General features: G+C 44.0%; 1 protein-coding gene across 2 annotated transcripts in view; it reads right to left on the bottom strand.

The window, feature by feature from the left end:
• GPR180 (G protein-coupled receptor 180) overlaps positions 1 to 21,978 on the bottom strand; it is a 290,476-nt gene that overhangs the window by 31,926 nt on the left and 236,572 nt on the right. The window contains exon 12 of one of the 2 annotated variants that reach the window (XR_014819706.1): positions 8,768 to 12,136. The exons of the other annotated variant lie outside the window; for it this stretch is intronic. The gene's annotated coding sequence lies outside the window, so the exon portion shown is untranslated. Of the gene's footprint in view, positions 1 to 8,767; positions 12,137 to 21,978 lie in introns of those variants that run through there. 2 annotated transcript variants of the gene reach the window in all.

Raw genomic sequence — 21,978 nt, 5'->3', positions numbered from 1 at the left:
ACATTTTCCAGGAGATACATTTTAAGAAGTAGAATGGAACAGGGGAAATAATTCCGATAATACATTCTATTTAACCCAGTATAACCAAAACACCATATCAACATGTAATTAAACTAACAATTAAGACATTTTATTCTCTTCTTTTAGTACTAAGTCTTTGAAATCTAGTGTTTTGTTTTGTTTTGTTTTGTTTTTTGCTTTTCAGGGCTGCACGGCACCCACAGCATATGGAGGTTCCCAGACTAGGGGTCCAAGAGGAGCAATAGCCGTCAGCTCACGCCGCTGCCACAGCCACAGCAACAGAGGATCCGAGCCATGTCTGCGACCTACAGCACAGCTCATGGCAACACCAGATCCTTAACCCACTGTGCGAGGCCAGAGATTGAATCTTATGATTTCTTAGCAGATTCATTTCCACTGCGCTACAATAGGAACTCCTAGTGTGCATTTAACTCTTATGACACAACTCAATTTGCACTAGTCAGATTTCAAGTGCTCAGGAGTACACGTGGCTGGTGGTCCCTACATTGGAGAGCTTAGGTATATAGTTCAAGATACACCTGTGCCAAAGACGCAGTACAGATAATATGTGCCTAGGGAGATTAAGAAGGAGCAGAGATAATGAAGACTGATATTTTCAGGTGGAGGAATTCTTGATGAAATTTAGGATGGAATTTGCTTGTTTACTTTTATTTTTTCCCATTCTTTAAAGTTTTATTGAAGTATAGTTGAATTACAAGTTTGCGATAATTTCTGCTATACAACAAAGTGATTCAGTTATGCTTGTCCACATATCCACTCTCTTTCAGGTTCTTTTTCCATAGAGATTATCACAGAATGTTGGGTGGAGTTCCCTGTGCTATACAGCAGATCCCCTTTGGGCAGTCATTCCATATACCCCAGTGTGCATATGCCAATCCCACACCTCAGTCCCTCCCTTCCCCACCTCCTAGGATGGAGTTTAAAATTAGGATGGGTGGGGAGTTCCCATCGTGGCACAGTGGTTAACGAATCCGACTAGGAACCATGAGGTTGCGGGTTCGGTCCCTGCCCTTGCTCAGTGGGTTAAGGATCTGGCGTTGCCGTGAGCTGTGGTGTAGTTTGTAGACACGGCTCGGATCCCGCGTTGCTGTGGCTCTGGCGTAGGCCGGTGGCTACAGCTCCGATTCGACCCCTAGCCTGGGAACCTCCATATGCCATGGGAGCGGCCCAAAGAAATAGCAAAAAGACAAAAAAAAAAAAAAAAAAATTAAGATGGGTGGAAGGGAAGTGAGAATAGGTCATTCCAAGGCAAAAAGGCTTTGGGAACCTTGGGAAAGAGGAAGGAAGGGAAAGGAGTAGAAAACCCAACAATATCAAAATAAAGGGAGCAGAGAGAATCAAGAATCCCTGTAGCATATCATTAGCTGAAAGCAGCACAGTGACTGCTCAGTATCACTACAAATAGGGCCACTTTGGGTGTGACTTCCGCTGCCCAAATTTACACCACGGCCCCTGAGTCGCCTCACTTTGCTTCCCTATTGTGAATAGACGCAGCAAGGCTGCCTGGATTGCATTTATAAAATGTTAATTATCTATAACTGGGTTTTAAATGTTCAGATTGGTCCTTCACTCTACAGCTTTTGATCCTGCATCCAGCAACATTTTAAGAGGGTGTATGGGGGGAGGGGAGAGTCAGAGAATGGAAGGAAAACGTCCTGGCAAAACAAAAACAGTATTTTCAGAAATCTACTCTGCTGCTTTCAGACTCTTTCCATCAACCCTCTTATTCATTTTGATTTATTTCTATCCATAAGCAGACTAACGCTTCTCTATGCTTTTATTGTTCTTCAAGAATAGGCCTTCTATTGGAGGAAAATAATGTCTCCACGACCACCACTCTGCTCAATGCAGATCTTCATTAATCTGCAGCCACAGAACAGGCTTTTAGCAGTGAGCACTTTGGATGGGAATTGAATTTGATATTGCATTATGGTTGTAGGGCGTCTCACAATAGACTGTGTTCTTTTCTGTGTCTGAGCACAATCAGAGAGACCCAATTAAATAATTTGGTGTAATAATGGAGAACAAAGGAGTATGAGGGCTTAAAGTGAGGGCTCCAGCATTTGTATTCTCCCTTTTCAGTATCATGTTAATTAATTTGCCTCAAAACCAAAAGAAAGGACACAATGTAAAAAGCAGCACAGCTCAGCTACAACATGTAGACACTTTAGATGCAGATACTAGACCAAATGGACTCCTAAGAAAAGCGCTGAGGGTTGGTTCCTGAGGGCTGCCTAACCGCACACACCAAACTGGGTGGCTAAAAACAAAGGAAATTATTCTCTGACCATTCTGGAAGCTAGACGTCCTAAATCAAGATACTGGCAGGGCCACGCTCCCTCTGAGACTCTGGGGCGAATCCTTCCCTGCCTCCTCCAGCTTCTGTTGGGGCTGTCAGTCTTGGGCATCCCTGGGCTTTCAGCTGCATCACTCCCATCTCTGCCTCCATCATCACATTCTGCCTGTGGATTTTCCTCTTTGCATGAAGACACCAGTCAGGTTGGATTTGGACCTGTCCTAATGGTCTCATCTCACGGATTCTATCCACAAAGACCTTCTTTCTAACCAAGGGCACATTCATAGGTATCTGGGGTTAAGACTTCAACATATCTTTGGCGGGAACAATGTAACCCATAACAGGCAGTCTGTACGTTGCCAAGGGAAAAGTAAAGCTGATACTCAGGTTAATACTGAACAATAGCCCACTGGTCCAGCTGGCCACTGTAGTCTCTGATACCTGGGCAATCGAGCAGAGAGAGCTCTGGATTTCTAGGACAGCATCTGACAGGAAATAAGACCACTTTAGAATAAGTGGGGATGTGAAAACGAACAGAGCGGGCAGTCCAAGAGGACAATGACCTGCCCAGACCCTGTGTTTGTCTGGCTTCGATCAAATACTTTAGACAACCAGCCCACTGGGAACTTTGCCTTCCCCCTGTGACTCTGTTTAAGGTGTGTCTTAGCACCTAAAAATGAGCAGTGCCCCGGCCAAGGCGCCTCTGTGCCAGGGAGAACTCGGTGGGGGAGTTTCATCTGGATGCATTTGTCATCTCTAACCTTGACCTAGAGCCACAATATACCCCTCTGCAAATTTTATTCTGGGTTTCTGCAAAATCCAATAAAATAGACACCTGAAAAAGGACAGTGCTAAATGAAGATGAGTGTGGAGTTGGTTACGTAGTGTAGACATAGTTATATAGTGTAGGTATAGTTAGTTACGTAGTATAGGTAGAGTGAATTATGTAGTATAGGTATAGTTAGTTATGAAGTTTAGGTGTACGTAGTTATGTCGTATAGGTAGAGTTAAGTAGTATGGATACAGTTAATTATGTAGTGTAGGCATAGTTAGTTATGTAATGTACGTATAGTTAGTTATGTAGTGTAGGCATAGTTAATTATGTAGTGTAGGTATAGTTAGTTATAGTGTAGGCATAGTTAATTAAGTAGTGTAGGTATAGTTAGTAATAGGTATAGTGTAGGTATAGTTAGTTATAAAGCATAGGCTTGCTGATCATCCTGCACAAAGCCACCCCGGGACAAACTTCCATCCTGAGACCTAATAAGCACCTTGTTGTACTGTCTGCTCCAGGAGCATATGTTCTAAACCTTAGCTAAATTAATGGTCATAAATAATATATGGTATCAGCAAGGGAGGAATGACAATTAATATTGGAGCTAAGTTAACATGTCACTAGACAGCCTCGCAGTAAGGGGAGCCAGCTGGGATTTATCAGGGAAAGCAGTGGTGCAGAGTTCACAGCATCTTGGGGAGCCCTGTTTTAGTTATTTTATAAAAAAAAAAAAAAAGGGACACCATGGTGGGGTGGCCTTGGTTTGAGAGGGGTCAAATGCCTGTGACCCAGATGCAAGACACAGCACAGGTCTTGGAAGGCGGAAGTGGGGAGGGTGGGTACTGGCTGTGACAGGGTTTGGTTCTAATCCACTATGAAGTTCAGGTTGGGCCAGAAACAACTGCTGGGGCTGAAAGAAGAAAGCTGAAAAAGACTGGATAAGGAGCCAGACACCAGCAATTCAGACTAATCCACATAACAGGTAATGTGGACAGGCCACTTAGTATCTCTGAGCCTCTGTTTCTTCATCTGTAAAATGGGACTCATTGAACACTCAGTGGAATATGTGTATCCGGCAGTTTGTCATTGCTCTGTAAATATTCCCGGGTTTACCGCTCAATATCTGTCAGAGGGGCATCAGCAGTCTTGAAGCGAAAGGCCCTTCCTTGCTCTGTATAGAGATTAGACTTTACTCAAGCTGCACTTTCCAATATTTTTACATCACAGCACATACAGAAGGTGATCATACTTGTCTAGTACCCAGAAGTAAACAAAGGAGCTGCTCAGGCCACCCTCTGGGCTAAGGCCCAGGCATCGGTCTATTTTAAAAATGCCCCCAGGGGATTCTAATGTGTTGCCAGAGGTGACACCGCTGTAGATGTAAGAGGAGGTCTTAAAAATGTAGGCAAGCCACTTTTATAGAGTTCCAATTATTCAGGGACAACTAACATACATCAGAATCCCTGGATCAGAGGTGGGTTTGTGTCTGTTCTGTCTTTTTTGGCATTTTTTTTACTGTGGTGAAATTGACATAAAATTTACCCTCCACCATTTTTAGGTGTACAATTCAGTGGCGTTAAGACTCTTCACAATGGGAGGAAGTGGGATGGACGGGGAGTTTGGGGTTAGTAGACGCCAACTATTACATTTAGAATGGACAGGCAGTGAGGGCCTGTTGTATATATAGCCCAGGGAACTGCATCCAGTCTCCTGGGATAGACCCTAACGAGAGAAGATATAAGAAAGGGAATGTATATACATGCATCACTGGGTCACTTTGCTGTACAGCAGAAACTGGCATAACACTGTAAATCAAGTCTCCCTATAGAGTATCCACAATACTGTGCAACCACCACCCTTCCCTGTTTCCAAACCTATTTGTCATTCTAAACGGAATCTCTGTACCCATTGATCAACAGCTCCTCCTTCGTTTCTCTCCCGAGACCCTGGCGGCCCCCTTTCCCCTTTCTATCTGTGAATCTGATGACCCCAGATACCTCATTTAAGTGGGGTCTTACCATATTTGTCCTCTTGTGTTTGGGCTTAGATCAACGAACGTAACGTCTTCAAGGCTCATCTCTGTGGTAGCACAAGTCGGAGTCTCTTTCCTTTTTAAGGAGAATCTCATTCTTGCACTTTTGTACCGCAGGTGTTTGCCATTCCTTGGATACCTGAATCATCGCCTCTCTTTGGCTACTGGGAATAATGCTGCTGTGGACACGGGTGTATGAATACCTGTTTGAGTGCCTGCTTTTACTCCTTTTGGGAATATGCCTAGGCGTGGAATTGCTGGATCATGTGGGAATTCAAGGTTTAATTTTTGGAAGAACTGTCAAAATGTCTTCCATAGGAGCGACACTATTTTATATCCCATTAGCAGTGCCAGGGGGTTTAGATTTCTCCACATCCTTTCCATGTTTTTGTTGATAGCCATCCTAATGGGCATGAAATGGCATCTCACAGTGGTTGGTTGGTTTGCTTTTGTCTTTTTGCCTTTTCTAGGGCCACTCCCACGGCATATGGAGGTTCCCAGGCCAGGGGTCGAATCGGAGCTGCAGTCACCGGCCGGTGCCACAGCGACAGCAATGCCAGATCTGAGCCTCACCTGCAACCTACACCACAGCTCGCGGCAACGCCAATCTTCAACCCACTGAGCAAGGCCGGGGATTGAACCCACAACCTCATGGTTCCTAGTCGGATTCATTAACCACTGAGCCACGACGGGAACTCCTCACGGTGGTTTTGATTTGTATCTATTTGGTTCCCTTGCTCACAACAATCCTGTGAGGTGGGCATCCTCTGTCTTGACGCTAGAGATAAGGACCTGTCCAAGGTGACTCAGACGGTGGAGTGGCAGCACCAGGCTGTGTAACCATGTCCTCTGAAGGTACTTAATGGAAGTGTCTATTTAAAGACATTTTGTGGATAATCTTTTTAAAGGAAAAAATCCCTTTTTAGAGGAGACGATACTCTTTCATCTTTTTCTAGTTCCAGATGATCTCAGCTTGCTTTCATTGAGGTCAGCTCACCCTGCACCCGCCGTGAGCTTTAAATTTCTGCCTCCTTTCTTAAAATATGGTGGTTCCCGGTTCCCCTAGGAGAATCTTTCTATTTCCCCACATGTCACACTTTGCTAGTGTTACCAGCACCCCCGTGACAGCCCTTAAGAACAAGGACTTGCATCTCACGGCTGGACCTGTGAAGGCCCCCCTCTAATGAAGGCTCCCTTGTGCCCTGTGGTTCTCATTTGACTGTCCCCGCCCCGTAGAAGATGAGGAGATAGCAGTCCCCTGTTGCGTGACAACACTTCCGTAGTGAGCTCACCTCCCACTTCAAGGGCAGGAGGGGGACATCTGGGAGGAAAGAGCTTGGGAGTCACGGTTGATCCTCTGAGCCTTTGAAGAGAGAAGCTGCAGGGCCATTGCTTTCCTGCCATCTGCAGGGAGAACATGAATACACCACCAAGAAATTCTTTGTAGTTAAAAGTACCAGATCACAGGAGCTCCCAGGGTGGCTCACTGGTAATGAACCTGACTAGTATCCATGATCATGTGGGTTCGATCCCTGGTCTCGCCCAGTGGGCTAAGGATCTGGAGTTGCCATGAGCTGCGGTGTAGGTCACAGACTCAGCTTGGATGTTGCGTTACTGTGGCTGTGGTGAAGGCTAGCAGCTGTAGCTCTGATTTGACCCCTAGCCTGGGAACCTCCATATGCTGTGGGTACGGCCCTAAAAAGCCAAAAAAAAAAAAAAAAAAAAAAAAAAAAAGCACCAGATCACAAAATACCTACCTACTTTGTATTTTTCACATTTTGGAAAATATGCACCAGTAATGAAAGCCATTCTGACATCCATCAGCAGACGACCGCTGTTGTAATGCAAGGTGACTGCTGCGGAAGAGCCTGCCTTGCTTTGAGTAAGTGGTGGAAGAAACACTCTTCCTGTCCCCAAGTTATGCTGATTTGAATATATAGAGAGAAATTCTGCCCCTCCCTCCGAAATCTGGCTCTGCAATTACCAGCCAGGGCGGGAAGCGTGGGCCGGGTGGAATCGTGAACTGTCTGATATGGAGTGAAGTCAGAGCTTCACAAATACAGGATGTTATTTATCCTTCACCCTGAGATCCCCAAGGGAGCCAATAAAGTCATTTTAAAAGTTTCCCTCCAAAGGTAGGAAGGCAGGCGGAGGTTGGTGGGAGAGCGGAAGCTGGGATCAGACCCGGGTAGCTTAGAACCTTCTGCTTTCCCAGAGAGGTCATATCCTCTTTGCTCACCTCACTTTAAAAAGCTCAGTTAGAATAATCAAGCCACTTCCCATTTAGGAAAACTGCCTTCATACTATGTCTGCCTGAGCACCACAAACATTCATATCCCTGAGCATTTGCCTTAGAGTCACAGTCTCTGAACTTGAAGGAGACATGATCATCTTATACCTTAACATCTTAACCTGCCTGGTCATTTTGCATAAAGGATGGTTTCAATGCCTCACATTTCAAACGAATTACAGGACATGAGCCCTTTCCAGTCTTCACTTCCCAACAGGATATACCCAAGCAAATATTTCTCTGATGTTCAAAACCTGATCTTGAGCGTGTTCATCTTGAGAAGATCCCTGGGACCAGAGATTCTTTGCTTCCAGGACAGGCAGGTGCATCAGTGGTGGAGGCAGTGGTGCGTATATCAGAGGCCACCGTGGGGCCCCGCTGGCCAAGTTACTTTTTCTGACTCGCTCAGGTTCTACCACGTGATGCCACAGATTGGGAACTCTATTTGCCTGTCAGCTCAGGCATGGAACCGGCCATCATGATTTTCCCAGCTCATTTGGTAGGATTTTCAAGTTATCTTTATTAGTGCTATCCATTCTGGTGGTTCTTTGGGCTGTAATTGAGGTAAACGAGGCATGCTGTTGTCACATTGCGTTTCTGATGCTCTCAAAGGGGAGGGAGACTGAGGAAGACAGAATAATTAGTTTGCTCAGGTCTTCTTAAATGCCTTCCTTAAGTTGACAAGGTTGTGGGGTGGGCTTGGGGGGCAGAGATGGAAGGGGAGAGATGGAGGGACAAGCTGCGTTTCCTCGTATTCTCAATTAATTCCACCTTAGAGTATCACTCTTATTCAGTAGCAGTTAAAATAGGCTGTGATGAGAGCATGACAATTTCCAGCTAAACTAGAGGATAATTAGAAATGCCCTGTAGCAGGCAAGTCAGTGCTTCAATTTATTTGCTGTTTATTACCGAGTCCCTGCCCCTTGGGTGTAATGATTGTAAAACCGCGCCGGCAGCTTCCCTGGGTTTGATTTAGTGCCGTAAATGGTGCTCAGAGAGTAGATTAAGCTGGAATGTGATCAAACCTTATTTGCAATCCGATTATACAAACTGCTCCTTGCACTGACCAGATTGAAGTAATTTCCCTATAGAAACGTTACACTCACTTTGGTGTAAAAATGATTAACATTTTCTGACTGTAGGTCAGCCTTTCACTTCCACTGTAATCCTTTATCAGGCAATACGCCCATCTTTCTCTTAGGTTCGTCGCCTTCATGTACCGTGTAGTATTTAACCAAGGCCTGGCATCACCACCGATTTTTCAAAAAGTTATAAGCAATGTCTCAGGCTTGTGGCAATGAACGCCGGCAATAAATGAACACTCTGGAAGGAGCAGATTCATAGGATATTTTCTTTTGGTTTGATTATTCAACGTTATTGACATACTTAACGATCTAATGGAGAACTCTTATAGACCTTCAAAGAAATTTCCATCTCCTCTTGGAAAGGGCTCTGAGGTCCTTAGAAGCAAGCAGTCCATGGGCAGGGCTTTAACTAAAGAGGGATCAGCGTTCATTTCTGAGCCACTCTTTAGAAAGCGTTGAAATACCACTGGCCACTAGTAATCCTCGCTTTTAAATAATCAACCACAGAGGGTGCCTGCGTTCCCAGGAGGCTCCCTCTGCCCTTAATAATTCAGGATTTCTGGATGTGAAAACAGTTTTCATACAATTAGCCTCTGGTAATGAAATGCAACCAAACCCCATGCGGAACACTGAAAGCAAACCCTTGGCTCCTCACATATTTTTGTGACAATCAAAGAAAATATTCGGGTCTGAAATTCATTATCATAGCCTGACTCCAATGCCCGCAATAACATGTTTTGTTGTACAACATATTTAAGCTGATTTTCTTCAGACGTTTTTGGCCTTAACCCTTTAAGAGTCATACACTCTATAAACACGTTTCCCAGTTTCGGCTCCGTAAGTGAAAAATGCCAGAACGGCAGAGATTCATTATTTTGGCAAGTCTTTCAAAGTGATATAAAAACATTCAGAGGGCATTAAAGCGAAAGGGCCACATTTAGATACATTCTTTGTCAAGCATTTTTGCATGGAATGTAAGTGGCTTATCAATTGCATCCGAAGTCTACGCAGATTGGAGGAGAAGACTGCTTTGTGTATTTGCTCCCTGCCCCAAAAGACTATGTCTCAAAGTCAGGATGCTTCAGAGTAAAAACAAAACAAAACGAAACAAAACAAAAAAACAAAATGACAATGATGTAATTTTTAACTGTGTTACTAGTTTTCTTCGGCATTTACAGGCCATCAATGGGTAGGAAATGACATCAGACTCTCAACCTCAAATCTGCCAAGGGGTATATGCATTTCTTTCCAGGAATCAGGGAATGATTTGGAGGTACAAGGTACGATCTTGAAGGAATGAACGTGGCCCTCTTCCCAAATGGTGTAGGTGTCTGTGCACATGTGCACGTAACAGCCAGAGTTTATATTAACAATAAGTCAGCGGATCAATAACAAGAAGATTCATTAACGATTCAGAAATTAGGCCTACTAAAAGCCATTCTAAAAACTGTTCTTTCTTTTGTTTAAGAATGATATTACTGAAGTCCCTATTGTGGCTCAGCAGGTTAAGAACCCGACTAGTATCCATGAGGACTCGGTTCGATTCCTGGCCTCCCTCAGTGGGTTAAGGATCTGGGGTTGCTGTGAGCTGTGATGTCAGTCTCAGATGTGGCTCGGATCCCGAATTGTGATGGCTGTGGCGTAGGCAGGCGGCTGCAGCTCTGATTCAACTCCTAGCCCAGGAACCTCCATATGCCACAGGTGCAGCTGTAAAAAGTAAAAATTAAAATAAAATAAAATATAAAAATAACACTACTATAAAGTCTGAGAAAACTCAGTGAAATTAAAACACACTTAAAGAACATATCAACATCCCACTAACAAAATGAAATTCTACTTGTGAGTTTTAGGGAACGGCAACAGCAGCAACAAGCAAACAAACAACCCTGATGTCAAACGAGCCCCTGAGCTAACATCTGTCCCTTGGCTTTTGGGTTCCGACACACAGAACGCTTGGGAAAGACAACGGAACACACTTGAGAAGCTACTGCCACAGCCCCTGTAGCAAACATACCTGCAAACCCAAACCATAGCTGCCTGGGGTGAACAAAGCTGCTGGCTGTCATTTCTTATAGCCGTCCCTACACACCAGGATTGTGATTCCAGGTGTACTAAGGACAGCTAGTTCTATGGCAAGAAACAAAGCAGAGTGACAGAGTTGGGAGGTTAGCGCTGTCCTGAGTGCATTGTCACACGAGAACTCATCCTTCTGGGAGAGACAAGGAAGACGCCACGGCCGGGATGTGCCAGTATCGGCAGATGGTCTGTGACATTGGCCCCTGATGCGGTCCTGCCCAGAGCCTGAAGGGTGGGGACTGAGGCAGCTGTCATGCTTGAAACGAGCAAGCATCTTTCACAGGTGGCCTGGGATGGAAATTAGCAGCTGCATGGAGAACCCACAAGAGGAGAACCAGAGGAGCAGCAGGTTAAGGATGCAGCGTTGTCACTCCTGTGGCACGGGTTCAGTCCTTGGCCCGGGAACTTCTACAGGCTGGGGTGTGGCCAAAAAGAAAAAAAAATGAAAAATAAAAAAATAAAGGAGAGCCAGAGGAGAGGGTGAAGAGTGCTCACACAGACAGAAGACAGCACTTCTAGTCTTGTCTCATCAGGAACCTTCTCAGCAGCTTTCTTTCAGTGTCTGGGTTCTCTTTTCACGACACTCTTCGTACCTGCAACTTTTCCTACTGTGAAAATTTCAGAATACCAATTTGTAAGACCAGGCAAAGAAAAGAAATACAGATCAAGGAGAATACAGGGGACATGCCAACTCATTTCAGAGGTATTCTGAATACGTACAGTGTTTTCCTGGACATTTTTTCTTCAATTATCCCACCTTCAGGGAAAATGCGAGGTTGGGACAAAATGTGAAATTTATCTCAAATATGCGACAGCTCCGAAAACATCTTAGAGTAATGCTTTGTTGGTACAAATAAAATATTTTTGCATTGAATATAAAAGGGAGGATCTGTTTCTACTTCGGCTCCATATCCCAGAGGTCTTCCTGTTTCATGTTATGCATTTTTACCAAGTGTGCTGACTGGCTCATTTTATAGGGCCATGTATAAAATAAGTAGCATATGTATTATTTCCAACCTATAAAGTCCCGTATTCAAATAGCATAAAAAATCATCGACATACATATTAATAGCATTTAGTTTCTGATTTTTCATCCTGTCCAACCAAGGAAACAGATCAGGCATTGTGATCCAGGGCAATGACTTCCATATTGTTACGGGAAGGTGGCTTCCCCTAACTAAGCCTTTACAAATAACTCTTGAGTTAAAAGATGAATTATCTTGATGACCCACAAAGTTGTGAGCCACCTTATAAGTGTTATAAAATTAGAATTAGAGCCCAATGCCTTTGTCCTCCCGCTGAACACCGATATAATCATCAAAATAATATTCAAGTAGTGGCTTTCACGTCTCAAACTACAATCCCTGTTGGCCTGCCCTTGAACTTGACAGTGCAAGGGAATTCTCTGTGCACAAATATTCACAAGATTCCTCACAAGCTCCTGGAGGCACACAGACCATACACTGCTTGGGATCTTCAGGTGCTTCAGCCCCAAGACTTTTCACAGTGGACCCTGGTTTCTCCCTGGTGGCCACTGACCCTAGAAGAAGTAGAAATTATTTTTTGAAATAGTTTCCACCAGTGCAAGAATTTCAGTTTTTATTTCTAGTCTTTGGAGAGTCCACGACACTGAGTCACATAAACGTAGGCAGCCTGCCTGTAAAAGAGAAAGTTGATTTTGCAGGAAACAGAGAGGGACTGTCTCGCTCTGTCTCTCTCCCGGCTCCGTCCTGCTTTCTCTCTTCTTCCCTTCCTCTCTGGCCCAATTTGGTGGACACATGTTAAGTCGGCTACACATAAAACAAAATTTTGTGAAACAGCCGACCAAAGGAACAAAGACTAGGGAGGTCTAGACAACTGTTTTCAGTGTCAAAGTCTTAGGATGGGTAAAGAGAAGTAAAGGGAGAGGCCCACAGAGCTGTTTCTGCAAAGGTATTTACACACACACACCGTGGAGCCCTTTGACAGAAGTTGGCAGCGTGGACGGACCCCACAGCATGGCGGGACAGAGATTCGAACCCATGCTTTCTGATTCCCATTGCACGTTGCTTGTGATGATGGCTATTCAGATCAGTGCTGTGGCTGTTCTCTTTTTTCTTAAAAATCAGTAGAGGATGTGGTACAGAGAACTCTGTATGACATGCTCTTAAGTGCTGGTGACGTGGGATACTGAAACTAGGCTCATTTCTTTCAAGATAGAAGGCTTTTCAGCAGTGACTTCACCAACCCTTCCTTTCCCATTTAACCTGGACGTGCAATGCTTAGTTCGAATTTGAAGTTTTCTTTTCTAGTTTCTTTTCTGCACTGCCACAGGCTAACTGCACTGTGGTGCGGATGTATATGTATCTTTTGCTTTATTTAATTCTTTGGCTCTTTTTGATATTTCTGCAGCTGTCACATTGTAATTCTATAGCAGAACCCGGGAGGTGGCTCTGAATGAAGGCACTGCTCAACCTAACTGTTGTCCAAATGAAAATCCGGTGCCCTTTTTGGTCTGGATGCTTTGCTGGAATGACACTGCAACAGCAGTAGCTGCATCTGTGGCAGGTTTCTGCTCAGGCTTTGGAGAGACTTTGGTCCTGACTTTACCACGGGGGAGACTGAGATGTTAAAAGCCATGCCAGGAATCAAATCCAGACATCCTCCTGATTGGTTCTGTTTTTTTAATGTACCCTCTTTAGTAACCAGGAAATTTCAGGACTCCCTGATGCTGTAAGTCATGGGCTCGTTTGGCAAGCTGGGGCAAAATTCAATTTTGGAAGTGATGAGATAGGCATTGGATGATGAGACACAGACAGCATTTGACTTAAAATGTAGGGGCTGAATTCCTCACAAGCACCGTGCCATCTACTCTGGAATATGCTTTGCATATAGCTTAACGGGGGCATTTGCTGGGCAGAGGTACAAGAATGGCAAACTCTAAGCTTTTTATTTTAAATTAGGTTGGTGTGATTTGACACTAATGGGAGTGAAAGTATGGGCCTCGGGACAGCCTGGTCTGCCACCCTTCTTCACTGGTGTTTGCTATTTCTAAGACTCCCTGCTCTGTGGGGCAGCAGCAAAGGGAAGTTGCTGAGGACAAGGTGTGGGTGGGGAAGCGCATCCCCCCATCAGAACAGCCCTGGGCTGACTCCAGCAAGAGATGCTCTGGACAATCCTCCCCGATGCAACTGCAGTTGAGGCTGCACAGTTGAGTACTTGTCCCGTGTGCTCACTGCAGGGACAGCCAGCCTACGGCCGCCCGGCAAAGCAGAGCTGCAGAAAGACAGAAAACCTCTCTCCTCTTGGACATTTCTGTAAATGCTTACATAACTCCTTCCTGCCGGTGGCTTCCCTGGGAACGCAGCACCTCGTCCCTAAATTGCCCGGCCAAGAGACACACGTGCCTCTGCTTGCAATCCAGCCTTTCATCCACTGACCAAAATCCTGCAAATCTGTCCAAATGCTACAGGAAGCAGCAAAGTCACTAAATGTATTGGGGTCCAACTGGACTCATTTTATGCAGTGAGAAAAGTTGAAAATTAGCTGGCGCTCTAATTTTTAAAAGACAACCGGACCCTGTCCCCGGGGTCAGAAGGCAATACTGGTTGGTGGCAGAAGCAGACATGGCATACATATCGTCTGATCTTTGTGATTTGGTTACTGTTTTCTCAGTTTCCCAAGGAAAGCCTGGAAAATGAGCTCAAAGCCCGCCTCTCTGCTGGCAGATGCTAATGCTCCTGAGAACGTCTATCTCCGCATCTATCGCAGAGCCCGCTGCCCTCTTGTCTCTTCGGAAATGACTCATGGAGCTTCCCTAAAGGCTGGACAGTGTGCCACGTGTGAACCCATATCCCTCCTCCTCCTCCTGGCCAGCACCAAGGCAGGTTGGTCCTTGACCCCACTAAGCCCATAATCTACAATAGCCGTTCAAGACATAATTTTTTGAACAAATGAATATGGAGTATTTTTGATCTGCCTGCAGCATTAGCAAGCTTCTGTATTTCGGCTCTGGCTGATGCATCGGCAAAATGAAAACAAAACCAAACTTGAAATGGAAAATGCTTAAATCCACTGGTTTAGTGGAGTCTGTCCTGAGTTAGTTTTGGAAATCAATGTTGATGTGTCATCAAGCTAAACTACATAACAAAAGACTGTTATAGCTGACTTAATTTATTGATTTTAAAATATTTTAGGAGTTCCCATCATGGTGCAGCAGAAACAAATCTGACTAGGAACCATGAGGTTGCGGGTTCGATCCCTGGCCTCGCTCAGTGGGTTAAGGATCCGGCGTTGCTGTGGCTCTGGCGTAGGCTGGCGGCTACAGCTCCAATTGGACCCCTAGCCTGGGAACCTCCATATGCCACAGGTGTGGTCCTAAAAAGCAAAAAATAAAAAAAATTAAATTAAATTAAATTAAAATATTTTAGCTGGCTTTTAAATGTTTCGTTTTGAACTTCATCATTTTTCAGCTAGTACCCATTCCTCTGTAAGGATGTTGGCTCGAAAGGGAGACAGTAGTTACTCAGAGGCTTGCTGACTGCCGGAGAAAGGCAACCTGGGACTAAGAATAGAAAGAATGAAAAGTGGGTGGACTGCAGAATTGGATGTCCTTAGCTGCATTCAGCAATAGTTCTGAATTTAGTCCCACGGTTCCTGTCTGCTAATGGCTGTGCCCAGGGCAAACGAGGTGCCCAAATGGACCTGAGCGTTCTGGCCCCAAGTGTCTTGGTCTTCCATCCTGCAGCCTGTCTCCCTTTGCCGCCAAGAGCCGGAACTGGGTTGGCAGGTATCCAGTTTGTTTGACAGCAGTTGGAAATGGGGCACAGGGAAGCACCCTATTCCCAGGTCAGTGATGAGATCAAGGTGCCTACAGGGTCTGAGCCCAGTGTGCTTTACAGTGAGCTCTGGGTCTCCGGTGGATGGCGGTGGGAACACCAAGTAGGAAGAACAGAAGCATCCCTGAATCCTATGGACCAGCCAAGGACACAGCCCTGCTGTGCTCAAGACTGGAGCAGATTTTAAAGGCTTCGAGATAATTCGCTTGGACTAAACATGAAGGACAGAGTCTACCTCTTCCTATGAAACCGGTGTCTAGAATTGGCCCAAAGAAAATCATCAGGGAGATGGTTGTCCTACCAAGCTTTCCCACGGGTGGCGCTAGGTGCCCAGTACGCCTACAGGGTCCCTCCTCAGGCCCGGTGGCAGCTAGCTGAGCAGAGATACTGATGGTGTCAAAGGGGAAGGGTACATGTACCACCATCATTAATGGTGATGGGTCCAGGTACCACCTCCTCCTTCTGACCAGCACATGAACACCTCGAGAAGATTCTCTGGAGCCAACACCTCCACTAGAAGAAATTACTCTACTAGGGTATTTCTGGAATTGGGACTGGAGGGCCTTGCAGGCTTCAAACCACACCCTGAAGGTAGCTGCAAACCCCTCAAGGCATAGGGGCAACTCTGCATATGCAGCCAGCGAACCTCTCCATGATGGTAGAGAACCTGGCTGTTGTACGTGTGAAGATACAACTAAGACAGTTTTGATTTAAAAAATGCTACCTGTGAAGTGACCTTATTCTCCAAGACTTTAGTGGGATCACAGCTGCTCATGGAGCTGGGGACAGAACTTTCTGGGTTGCCCTCCATATACCTACGCAGTGTTCTAGCCTTCCACACTGAGGTCATGCTGTGGGCAAGGCTGTAAGAGCAGAGTTCAGGCATGAGTAGCAATTTCCTCCAGGAAAGCAGAGCGGAAGAAGCCCTGAGCCCCGTTTTCTGGGACTTGCTCCCTGCCCCCGACACTTCCTCCACTTAACCTCCCAGGTCCAAGACCCTTTGGGGGTTTCAAGCATGGAATCAGGCCAGGAGACACATTCACCTGCAGAGCTGTGCAGTAGATGGTCAGAGAAGCAGCTGCCCCTCCTCTCCGTTTACCAGCACACCGGAGCCCCCTTCTCACCATCAAATAGACTCTTAAGGCCTCAAATGCCTTGGACCCTTCCCACAAAGCTTAATGCAGTGGCCAGCCAGTCCCGGGGAAAATGACTCTAAGAAGTGGGTTTGTGGGCTTTTCCATTAGGAGTCCATTCAATAGGTTAGTTATTTAGGTAACTCCCAACTCTTCTTTAGGCTTTTTTTTTTTTTTTTTAAATTAACTTCTGGGGCGAAATAGCTGCCTGTATCCTCTCTGTCCAAAATGCGAAGGCAAATGATCTTAGCAAGAGAGGCTTCCTTGGACAAGGAAATTGCATCTGGCAATTTGGGGGAGTATTTTCTTGTATTTCTGCTAGTCTCTGAGATCTCAGATAAATTGCAGAACCCTGAAATGATGGGGACATAGAAAATAGCATGAATTAACTTTTCCCTCTAAAGTGAGTTTATAAACATCCACCACAACTTAAGCAAACCAGGAAAGAGCCTCTGGTGAAATTTTTAAAAGACTCGTTGCAACCCCGTCTAAGAGATGCTAGAGGTAATTGTCCAGGCATAAAGACTAAGCAAATATTTAAAATTGTTTTCCTGAAACAATAGGTGTCATGCAAATATGAGTCCCTCCTTCTGCTCTATTATTGTTGATTTCTCAATTCTGACTGAAATATTCCTTGTAAGAATATCATATGATAATGCTTCAATCATTTCCTTAAACAAGATCAACATTTCTTAGTGTTTGATCTACCCTTAAACAGAGAAAGAGAAATTCAACAAAAAAATGGCAGGCCATGTAAGGTACCAAATAAACAAATATTTAAAGTGTTAATGTTGGTGAAGATATAGTGAAGAGAGACCGCTTACTAAATCCTTGCATGTCTATAAATTGGTTCAATTTTTAAAGAGAGCAGTTTGGAAATAATGCATATTTTAAACATTTAATAAACAATTTGTCTTGCCTTTCACACAGGTTTATCACTTATCATTATACTGGCTCAGCAGTATAATGAACCCGAATAGCATCCATGAGGATGTGGGTTCAATCCCTGGCCTTGCTCAGTGGGTTAAGGATCTGGTGTTGCCGTGAGCTGTGGTGTAGGTCGCAGACGTGGCTTGGATCCCACATTGCAGTAGCTGTGGTGTAGGCTGGCAACTACAACTCCAACTCGACCCCTATCCTGGGAACCTCCATATGCCATGGGTGTGGCCCTAAAAAGACAAAAAAAAAAAGAAAGAAAGAAAGAAAAGAAAAGAATCTGAGAATAATCAGAGTTGGCAAAGATGAATGGTCAAGAGTATTTATTGGAGGGCTATATTCAACAGTGAAGAAATGGAGAATATAAAGCCGGTATTAGAAGTCCCTGACTTGCAGAGGAATGGAAGTCCTTCAGAGTAGAGAAGGAAAGTTGATCAGCGCCATAAGTATTAGGGAGGCTGGTGAAAATGACAGATTTCCAGGTTTATCCTTTACAGAATCTGACTCAGAATCTTCCTTCTTCCAACTCTAATCACTTTCTGTTTTAGTGAGCCTCCTTAAGATTTCAGAAAATAATGACATCCTGGGGTTACTTAAGATAATGCGCACTGATTGCCAGGGAAGGAAAGATGCAGGGAAACATATTAGGGGCCAGAGTGGTTGTAGCTCATCCTTCTCGTGGCCCAGCTTCTCTTAGTCTCTATGTCTGCACAAACCTTCTTTGGGATTACACGAAATGGGGTCATTGGGATCCTCTGGTCTCAGGTAAACAGGAGTTATCCCAGCCAAGAGGGGGTCTCTTCTTCTCTCAGGCCTAATGGGTGGAACTGTAGCCACATAGGTCAGAGTTGACCATTTCAGGCAACCTGATGCATCAGCAGTCTAATGGTGTGTGTTTATCAATGAAGAGATTTCGGACTCATTTTTGTGGTCTTTATTCTGTTAATAAAAGTTGTGGCCATTAACATATGCCTTCTGGATCACTCTAACATAGGTTAATTAGTTTTATAAACTTTTCACCTGGAGGTTTTTCAGAAATTTGTGTCATATTCTCACCTGGACATTTAGGGTCTACAAGTACATACAGAAAGGGTACAAATTATGAGTGTACAGCTGGATGGATTTTTACAAAGTGAAAACAGCCATGTAACCATCAGATTAAAAACCCAGAACATTACCAGACTCTTGGAGTCTCTCTCATGGCCCATCTCAGTCATTATCAGCCAAAAGTAACCACTATTCTGACTGCCGCTATCACAATTAGTTTTTTGAAATTAATGTAAATAAGTAATACAGTATGTGCTGTTGTTGTTGTTGTTTGGGCTCATTTTACTTGGCACTGCATTTGCGAGATTCACTGATATTGTGATACGTAGCTCTGTTTTATTTTCATTAATTTATTATGCTAAAAAATTACAATTTATTTAGTTATTTTATCATTAATGAATCTTTGAGTTATTTCCAGCTTTTAAACTTTTGGAATAGTGCTGCTGTGAACATTCTGGACGTCCTTTTGGTGCATGTGCACACATTTCCATTGGGTATATTCCTAGGAGTGGAACTGCTGGACATAGATTATACATACAGCTAGCTTTTGGAGGTATGGTCTAACAGTTTTCCAAAGTAGTAAACCAATTTATACATCCCCCCCCCCCCCGCCCTGACGTGCATGAGAGTTCCGGTGGCTTCATATGCATGCCCCTCACTCAGAACTCTTGGTTTAAAAACTACTCATCATTCAGGCGGGTATACATAGTATCACATCATAGTTTTAATTTGTTATTTCCCTGATGAGTAATGCAGTTGAGAAATGTGTATGTTTATTTGTCACTGGGCTCTATTTTGTGAAATGCTCACTCAAGCATTTTGTCCATTTTCTAGAAATTTGGGTTGTTTTTCTTTTTCTTATAGATTTACAGGCATGCTTTATATAATCTGGATATAAGTATTTGGTCAAATATATTAATTGGAAATATTTTTCTTCACTCTCAAATGGTATCTTCAAATGAACAGTAGTTCTTAATTTCAATGACATCCACATCATTAATGTTTTCCTTTGTGTTCCATTTAAGAAAACTACGCCTCTCCAAAATCAAGGTTCTCTTCTATGTTATTTTCTTTCTTTTCTTCCTTCCTTCCATCTTTCTTTCCTTCCCTCCATCTTTCCTTCCATCCGCGTTCGTTCGTTTTCTTTCTTTCTTCCTTCCTTCCTTCCTTCCTTTCTTTCTTTCTTTCTTTCTTTCTTTCTTTCTTTCTTTCTTTCTTTCTTTCTTTCTCTCTCTCTTTCTTTTTCTTTCTTTTCTTCTTTCTTTCTTTTTCTTCCTTCCTTCCTTTCTTTCTTTCTTTCTTTCTTTTTCTTTCTTTTCTTCTTTCTTTCTTTTCTTCTTTCTTTCTTTTCTTCTTTCTTTTTCTTCCTTCCTTCCTTTCTTTCTTTCTTTTCCTCTTTCTTTCTTTCTTTCTTTCTTTCTTTCTTTCTTTCTTCTTTCTGTCTGTCTTTCTCTCTCTCTTTCTTTCTTTCTCTCTCTTTTTAGGGCTGCACTTGGAGCATGTGGAAGTTCCAAGGTGAAGAGTCTAGTCCGAGCTGCAGCTGCTGGTCTAAGCCACAGCCACAGCAATGCAGGATTCAAGCTACAATCTATGCCACAGCACACAGCATTGCCAGATCCTTAACCCACTAAGCAAGGCCAGGGATTGAACCTGCGTCCTCACAGACACTATGTCAGGTTTTTAACTCGATGAGACCTAATGGTAACTCCCAGAAAGTTTTTTCTTAAGATTATTTTCTGATAGACTAAAAGCAGTTTTAAAACTTTACATAGATGACTAAAACATAACTTCAAAATAAATATTGTCTCCTTAAAAAGCTCCCAACTTAGGTGGTAAAGACAGTCGGGCAGAAGAATAATAACCATTCACTGAACTCAGTGGAGAGGCAACTAGCTCTGAGTGGCATCTCAATACCATTTTGAATTAAATCACAGGACAAACCGGAGGGGAAAATATAGTAATACATTTTCATCTATTAACAATTAGATAGGGAGTTCCTGTTGTGGCTCAGCGGTTACAGACACCACTAGTATCCGTGAGGATTCGACTCGATCCCTGGTCCTTCTCAGTGTGATAAAGGATCTGGTGTTACTGTGAGCTGCAGTATAGGTCACAGATGTGGCTCAGATCTGGTGTTGCTGGTGGCTGTAACTTCTAGCCTAGGAAATTCCATACGCCGCAGGTGTGGCCCCAAAAAGAAAAAAAAAGTTAGATGAATGTGGATTCAGTTGCTTGTGCAAAGAGCTGCCACCACAGACTTGTGGTCCTGAGACAATGGGCCCAAGATGATCTTCCTTTTAAAGACTTGTTTGAGCCACACCCCAAAGCATGCCTCCCAAAGAGGACACTGCCTTGCTGCTGGCTCTCAGGCACAGAGAGGGACGAGGGTGAGAAGGGGGTGTGTGTGTGCGTCATGTTCATTCTTTCACTCCTTCAACAAATATGCATCAAGCTCCTTCCATGTACCTGGCACTGAGTTAGGCAAGGGGCATTCATCCACAATCAATAACAGATCAGGTCAGATGGTGTCCACACTTCCGTTAATAAACAGAGAGACAGTAAGAAGTGCTGTGAGAATTGCCTAAGATAAACTGCTTGGCTTAAAGATTTTCTGATGGCTAGCCCTCACTGTATAACTGACAGGATACTGAGCAAATATTGACTAAACCTCTCCCAGTCATGAATCTAGAATGAATGAGTTTGGATCATGGCGCACACTGAATAGATGGGTTGAAACCTCGGAATGAATGGGCTTTCCTGAAGGCTGTGGAATTTGATGCAAACCACAGAGGACCTAGACTCTAAAAGGAAATTTAACAGGCTGCCCAGATGCCACCTTAGAGCCAAGCTTCCAAAGCTAAAGGACCAGGAACGGCAGCATCCATCATTCGAGAACCTCACCTCTTCTCAGCACTCGGCTCTTCTCTCTCATGTCCTCTTTCCTCTGATCCCCAATCACTCTGCTTCAATCGCTTAGGAAAACGACCAAACTTTTCCTTTGCCTTCGACGACAGAAATGTGGTCCATGAGACTTAACCAGTTTCTAGAACAATTTCTTCGGTCTGTTCCCTCAGGAAGTGAACAGGCTGATGAGGTTCAACTATCCTATGTCACATCTCAGTCTTTGGGGCAACTCAGCTATGGGCAGCAATCTGAGAGCATAATCAACCTTTAAGTGAATAATGTTGTTTTCTTTTAATAAAGAAAAACTATCAGTCTAAAAGTTAGTTCTGATAAATTATTAGTTGCTAATTATAGGAAATCACCAAAATTTTTATTGCACTCTCTCTTTCTCGCTCTCACACACACACAGAGTAGAAGGCAAAAGCAATGTGTCTTTTCTCAGATCGTCACTTGATGTATTACTTTGATCCTTTAGGATGTTATCTGGCCTTCCATAGCAATTTCATGATACAGATTTTCTAAAATATTTAATAAACCATAGTTAA

This window comes from Sus scrofa, chromosome 11 (assembly GCF_054392235.1).
Source record: "Sus scrofa isolate SSC_HxYL_T2T_F1_AM1 chromosome 11, Sscrofa_HxYL_maternal_Yorkshire_Landrace_v2.0, whole genome shotgun sequence".
NCBI classification, from domain to species: domain Eukaryota; kingdom Metazoa; phylum Chordata; class Mammalia; order Artiodactyla; family Suidae; genus Sus; species Sus scrofa.
Note: the sequence above shows the minus strand (reverse complement) of the source record. Positions and strands in the feature narration are given on the sequence as shown.